This window comes from Colius striatus, chromosome 3, assembly GCF_028858725.1.
Source record: "Colius striatus isolate bColStr4 chromosome 3, bColStr4.1.hap1, whole genome shotgun sequence".
NCBI lineage: Eukaryota > Metazoa > Chordata > Aves > Coliiformes > Coliidae > Colius > Colius striatus.
In genome coordinates, this window is record NC_084761.1 from 33747292 (window position 1) to 33755337 (window position 8046).

An 8046-nucleotide genomic window follows, 5' to 3' on the forward strand; every position below is an offset into this window, starting at 1 on the left:
AACAGGTAAGTCATTTCTTATTTCACTAAAACAATATGTTACCAGTTGTGGATGTAGTTTTTATTGCTGTATGTCATAAATGAGTCATTTTAAACTACAAATACATGTGTGTAATAGGTCTTTTATAAATACACAACATGTTGCCCGCAAAAATCGAAAGCAAAACTACTAGTGCACCAAGATTGACTCTCAAAATGGTTTGGTATCACTTCATGCTATAACATGAACAACATGTTATCTGGTAAGTACTAATACCATCCACACTGTGACAGAATCACTGTTACCTCAACCAAGTGTGAGTGCAAACACAGCTGTTCTGCTGAAAATCGTAAAGTGCCATTGAAAACGATGAGACGATAAAGTGATCGTTAATCTTTTTTACTGTAATTTGGACTTACATAAAGAAGAAACATGAGCAGCCCATCCGTTTATGGCAATTGTGACGTAGTGGCACACATAGGGCACAGACAAATTACAGTCTAGCTAGTTTAATTAAATAACGTGCTCCATGTAGCTAAACAGGGACTGATGAGCAGCTCTACAGCTTTCACGCTGCACTATGAGCTAAGCAAGATTTTTTTCTTTAATTGCAGTGAAGTTTCAGCTATTACTGACTTCAGCAGTCGATTTAGATAAATTGTAGTCCTGCAAAACTACTTTGGAAACTTAGCAACCTTCCATTCCCTCCTTTGCAATAGTTTTATGTCATGAAAAACCAAAGGATATTTATTTGCTCGAGAAAACGGTATTGTCATACGATATCAGTGTAAGATTTTAGAAAGTTGTAATATCACTTAATCTGTTTGAATATTTTACACCCATAGCTCTTAAGAAGCTGAGTGCTCTTCACAGGCAAACTTAAATTTGGAGATTATCCTCCACATTTATTGCATCTCTTCTTGGTGTACTGCACCAAACACTGCTTCTTAAGGTTCATTTATTGTTTTCTGTAATACTACATGGGAATACTAATGTGGTCTATGGCCTCCCAAGAAAGTGCTTTTCTAGCAATTAGTGTAATAAATGTTCCACAAACATGTTAATTGGGTGTAGGTGAACCAAATACTGAGTTGAGAGCTTTTTGTTTGGCTTTTTGTCTTAACAAGAAATTCGGGTCTGGATCTCAACCTGATGAGGTGCAGATTGGGACAAAATAAAAGATGCATAAGATGATTATGAACAATGTATTTGACACTGAAAGTTTCCCAGTATATGTTTATGGTTCAGCATCGTTGATGTTACTTCTCAGTAACAAATGTGGGAGAATTAGGAAGTACTAGATGCATGACTAATTGAAAGGCTTTTGCCATCTTGTTAGAGAAAGAGATAGACTGTTCTGATGGTTTTCTTTTTAGTAAGCCAATAGTTATTTTTTGGTTTCTAAACCACAAGGTCTTTCACTTCTCTGTTTAAGAACAAAAAGGATATGTGATACAAATACTCAGTCATTCTGAAATACTTTAGTTTACTATGGTAAAAAGGGAATCATAATTAAAAAAAACCCATACCATTTAGAACATGAAATACTAACTTGTTAAAATTGAGACTCTGAAAATTCACTTGTAGGTAAAACAGCATTTGTAGTAATCATTGTGATTCACTCTTCAAGATCAGTCATTGTTGCCAAGCTTTTTCCTGGTAAGTTATTTCTGCAAATGAAACAATACAAAACTGTGTCACATGAATTTTTTTTTTAAAGGCTGTCGTGGTTTTGTGTGGATAAAGGCCAATGCTACTATTATAATAATATTTTACTAAATACTGTTTGAGGTTCTTTTAGCTGGTGCTGGGTGCTAGTGTGCGTATGTGGGGCTTGCACTTTGGGACACGATATGGAAGCCTAGTCTTACGAAGATATTTAAAAGGTGTGATACAAAACAGAACCAGGCTTAGTGTTACTTTTAGAACCTACTGAGCACTTCTAAGTATGAAATAAAGTGCCTTTCATTTGGAAAAATAAAAGGCTCGCAGTAAGGCATCCGTGTTTTGTCCAAGTTCAACTGTAGACATTGCAGGAGAGTTCATCTGTTCTCAAGCTAGCTGTTGACTAGCTGTATAATCTAACAGTGTCACTAGGTGCCCAAGGAACAACACTTAAAGCTACAGGTAAAGCACAAATTTCTATTCTAAAACTTAGTGTACAGAAAATATGTTGGTATTGGAAAAGCTGATTGTTGGTACTAAATGCAAGCAAAATACAACTAAAAATTGCTTTTACTCTTTTTAATTAGGTGGCCAAAATAGGAGGAAAGTATGTCTTTTTCCTGAATTCCTACCAGACTTTATTATATAAAATACCGTAAAAAATAAGGAATCTTCAGGGACTGGCATTTAGAGGAAGGAATCACTACTTATTTCTTTGCCCTTACGCTGTAAATTTATACACTTGTAATGTACACACTAATTGAAATGCTTGGTTAGGATTTTTTACCTTTCCTGTTAGTGGTCAAGGATGCTGGCCTGGGAGTTTTGGAGTTGCCTTGAAGTAGCCTGCTGGAGTACCTCAGTTTGAGTCCGGAGTTAATTGCATCCAAATGGTGATTCAGCCCTCTGCTGAGGTTGTCTTCATAGTAATATGGAAAACTAAATATGTGCACCATGATTTATTATTTTAAAATTAATCATAGTTGAGACCAAAGTGTTGAAACAAGTGGCATTCAGCATTAGGCACCATAAACTCTAGTTAGGCACAGAGCAGCATTTTTAAACAGCATTAACTATATCAGGTTCTCCAGACACACAAATCCATTGTATGTTTTTTTTGATGGGCAGACTTTAATATTCAGGGCACCAGGATATCCTGTTTAGATGAGTGAAAGTTCCAAGAACTTGTTCAAAGTAATGTCATACTCAGGTGTATAAATAATCAGTTGAGGAACCAAATGCTAAAAATACTATTTGTACTTTAATTGTATTTTGTCCTGTGTGATGATCCTGAAGACATTTTTACCATTAGCTCTGCTCACTGACTTCTATCCCTGAAGCAGGTCTACACACCTGCCCAGCTTGGTGTAATGGACATAGGCTGGAATGCACAAAGTTCCACCTAAACACAAGGAAAAACTTTACTGTGAGGGTGAGGGAGCCCTGGAACAGGCTGCCCAAGAAGGCTGTGGAGTCTCCTCTGGAGGTTTTCAAAACCCACCTGAACGTGTTGTGTGACCTGATCTAGGCAGCTCTCCTGTAGCGGGGTTGGACCTAGACGATCTCTAGAGATCCCTTCCAACCCCTACCATTCTGTGATTCCAGGAAGAAACAAAGCAACATAAAAAAGGCAAGAAAAACATGGGAATCATTACAATGCTCTGGTAGATGCCTTGATGTAGCAAATTTGGGTGTGCAGGTAAATACCTGTGTATATGTGTATTCCCACCAGGGATAAAGTTGCAGATGTAGTTTAAGTATCAAGTTTTACTTAAACTTTTTCAGATTTATTCCTGTCTTTCAGTGAAGTCCAGGTTTATACCTGACTTCTCAAAATCCTTTTTTTTCTTCCCTCTAAGAATGACATTCCTATGAGGAAGTCATGTGCCAAGAGACAGAGGAAGTGAGTCCCTGCCATATGGTGAGAAGCCAAGTTCATGGGTGCAAGGAAACACCGTCAGGGGAACATCTGAACACCGAGAGGCAGGAGAAGCTGGAGTTTAAAAAAGGGAAGGATCTGTGTGTAATGAAGTGTATGCTATTTTATACAAAAAAATGTATTTTACATTATAAAAACACCCCAAACATGTTTTTGCATTTTGGTTGAGCCTTTTCAGTCACAGCAGCATGCAAATAAAAACTAAAAGCATGTTGTTTAATCTGGGTTTTAATGCTTGTTAGAAAATCTCCATTCTTCAAGGATTTCAAGTATCCTCGACTGATAACAAATATCAGCAGTTAACACTTTATGGTGGTAGTTTTTTGCATGGGTACATTTTTTTTATCAAGGAGTTTGTTTTAAACTGGATGCAGAGTCTGATACACTGTGTGAATGTGTTGCTGTTAGCAAATTTTCACTGGTCTGTGGCTGTGCAAAATGGGAAGGATTTTTGGTCTTCCTGTGTGAATGTTTTTCTAGTCATCTTTTTGAAGAGATACCTGAAGTGTAGTCAGCTTACAAACATTCACTACAGATTAAGCAATACAGATTAACCCAGTGCTGAGGGTCTTTAATAAAACAGAAATTTTTCTAGGATAGTTATACTGTCATTTGAATAACTCGAACGTCATCTTCACAGTACTCAATTTCAAGAGCACATGGATAGAAATTTATACACTTACATGTGGTAAACTCTAATTAAAACATTGTTTCCATTGCATCAAGGAATCTATGCAAATTGTAATATCTTTTGTATGTGTTGATATTTTTTGTGTTGTGGGTTTTCTTTACAGTGTAAATCAAAGTATTATCAGTAATGATGAAGCTGTACCTTTCCTGATGGAAAGAGAGGTGGTTTTGTTTTGAGGCTTTTTTAATTTAACACATACGGCATGATTTTGATGTCTTATTTGATTCTGCATGTGTATGTATCACCTGTGGCCTGCAGCACCATTAATCTAAGACTGGAAGAAAACTGGTGGTAACCAAAAAGTAATGGCTTTGAATTAGGCCTAGTTATATTTAGCTTTGCATGGGACAGTCCGGCTCAACATCAGTGTTGAGAGAAGCTAGAAAAACAGGCTGTATATAATCTCATTTGTGGGATACTTCTGTATTTTAAACTAAATTGTAAAAACAATAACAAAACCTGCCACGACGTGAATGCACACCAGGCTCTCCCCCCTCTTCTACCTTCCTGAGTCAAATGACTGTGGTATGTCTGACGGTGTGGCCACGAACAACTCTATTTCATTCCTTTTATTTCCCAAACTTTGGGAAGATTTAGAGTCTTGATACATGTGCAGCAATGCCTATTAGCATAATTGCAGCACAGCTAATAGTATCATTTAGAGTTGCTCTTACTTGTGGTGCTTCAATTTCTTGTTTAGCAAGAAGTCAGCTAAAGAATATTAATTAAAGTTATAATAACACAACTGAGCAACAAAATTGAAAGACATGTTGCCCTCAGTGCTGGCTGAGGGAGGATTTTTTGCTTTATTGTGTATTTTGCCGTATGTTGGTCTTTAGCACATTAGTAACTGTTGTCATGAGCTTCTCTATGCCACTGGCTGCCTTTATTTCAGACATCTCCATATTTATACTGTTAACAATTTTGTGTGTTCATAAGCATCTTGATATTAACTTGAAAAGTTCTCTTTCCTGTTTTGGTTGGGTTTTTTTTTGTTTTGTTTTGGGTTTGGAGGTTTTGCATAGTCTATTGCTCTGTTTTAAGGACTTGAAGACATTTACAACACTTAGTCTCACTTTCCACTTTTTACAAGAGGTTGTTTTTTTAAAAAAAATATTATGCCTGTTCCTCTGTACTTGCTAGAAGTCTACTGGTTTGCTTTATTTTTGCTTCTAGTTAAGCCTTTTCCTTCTGCTGATTCACAGCATGGTTCATTTCACTTGGAACTAGCTTGTCCAAAATTCTGATGTGGGAGTTGACTCTTAATGATCTTGCTCTCCTTGCAGTAATATAGGGTCCACGGCCACTTCAAGTGAATAATACTGGATAGTGACATAATGGATGGATTAGAGCTAGACTTAGAATTTTTGTTGGGAAGTGAATCCTCTGAGTCTATCAAACTGTATTTCATTACTACTCTGTTAAGGTTATCAAAAAATACTCATATGATATTGCAAGTTGTATACAATTGCAAGACTAGAGGGGTTTTGTTTGTTTGTTTTCCCTATCTCTGATGTAGAGAGAACAAAAAAGATTCTTGTTTTGCTTGACGAATTCATGTTGTAGATAATGTCACGAGTTTGTGTGGAGCTGCTTTTTGCTTGGTAAACAAGAGGGGTGCTGTGCTGCTCTCATTAACTTTCCCCGAACTCTAAGGTGGACCCACATTCAGCCTGACTGGGCCAATCTGGTGCCTCTGCAATCACTGTTTAAGAAGAGAAATTTGCAGTGTAAGAAGAGGTAGAGGAGTGGTACAAGATGGAGGTGACTATGTGGACCCTATAGTCAGAGAAGGAGGAAAATAGGAGACACTCCCTACAACCTGTGTTGAGAACACAGGCTGTGCCCCTGCAACCCATAGAGGACAATGGCAGGACTGAAAGCCACCAGCAGCTCTGGGTGAGTGCGCCCGGATGGACGAGAGACTGTGTGAGGAGATGGCCATGTCACAGGCCGTGCTGGAGAGCCTGCATGCTGCAGAGACCCACACAGGAGACGGAGAGGAGCTGCAGCCCTCGGGATGAATGCATGTCGGAGCAGCCCATGCAGGGCTGTCCGGCCTGTGAGGGACTCTGTGTTGGATCAGGGAGGGCCAGTGAGGAGGCTGCCCGCCTTGAGGAGAGACAAATGGCAGAAGCCATCATGAAAGGGCTGACTGAAACCCGCATTCCCTGTCCCTCTGAGTCGTTAATGGGGGGAGCAGATAAAGATATAGGGATCGAGTGCCTGAGCCCAGGAAGAGGGGAGGGGTGGGGGGAAGGTGGTCTTAAAGGGCTGGTTGTGCCTCTTCATTATGGTACCACTCTGTGTTGTTTTCTATTTGTTATGGTTTTGATTGTTGGTGGATTAAATTAAACTTTGTTTTCTTCCCCAAGTTGAATAGTCCTGTCTGTATTGCCCACGACAATAAGTGGCAACTGAGGCCTCCTTATACTTGGGGAGTTCCAAAGGCCCTAGCTGGTCCTGGTCCTTTGTTCCTAGATGGGCCTAAACCCAGTCCTTTTGGGTGCTCAAGGTGTGGCAGGAAGCACTGGAGATTGGAATTTGAGATAAGGAAAGTAATTAGGGGAGGTAATGAGCAAAACAGACTACTGGGGCTATGTTTCAGGAGAGGTGAATTTTATCTATTTTGTCCATCTCCTATTTGAGTGTGTGTATTTAGTTTATGTGTATGTATGTATTTATATGGGGAAATGTTTTGCTCTGTTTCCAAGTTATTGTATGGAAGGTTGCGAAAATTGTGTAGATTTCCTTGATAGTTCTTGAATAAGTGATTTTCTTGCATATTAACTTTGAAATTTCAGCAAAAGTTAATCTATTTCAGTGGTAGAGTTTCTCAGACGTAAGGGAGATGGAGAAGCTAAAGGAGTAGCCAGGAAGATAAGAGAACCAATTTTGAAGTAGAGATGAATGATATATTGTTTTCTGATACCAGGCATACAAGTATCTCAACCTCACCCACTGATATGGTGCTGTTTTATTTTGCCAGATGGCCATGGATCAATGAGATTGTCATGGAGATGGTTCTTTTCCCCCTTCTCCCCTCACCTTCTCCACCAAACTAGATCTTACCTGGTGACTTGAGTCAGATTATAAAAGATGATGTTGAAGTTGCTGAAACATCCCCACCTCTCATCCCAAGGACCTTTTACCCCACTTCTCTTCAGCAGTGAACCTCTGCATGTGTTTTGTTGGTGTGCTTTGCATGGGAGACAAAAGAGTGCAAAATGGGAAAAGGATTGTAGCTTGCTCCCCACCATTACCTTCACTTCAAAGAATGCAGACAGCACTGCATTATCTGAAGCAACTCTAGGAGAGGGGACAGAAGTTGAGGCAGCTCAGATTAAAACTGGGCTCAAGGTTATGCTGGAATAGTAGAGGTGCCTAAATTAATACAATTTAGTACAATTTTCTGCTGCATATATTTAAAAGCAGTTTCCCTGAAGGCAGAAAAACAACTAAGGCTCAGGGACAAGGTTTTCATCTGATAAGAGATGACAACAAGCTATAGGAAAATATGTCATTGAATTTGTTACTAGTTGAGAAATCCTATTATAGGAAAATTGAGATTCTCTGGGAAGATAGTCTTCTGAGTTGTTTTGGCAGAAATGAAGTGACATAATCTTTTGGAAATGTCAAAGCTAATTTAACTTCAGAAAAAGCAGAGGATGTCTGTAACGAAAAAAAACCAATGTAATAAAGAGTTGTAACAGTCATTGCAGGGATGGTGTCTATTTAGGTGCTGCCTTCATGGTTACTATAGTTTCTCAGC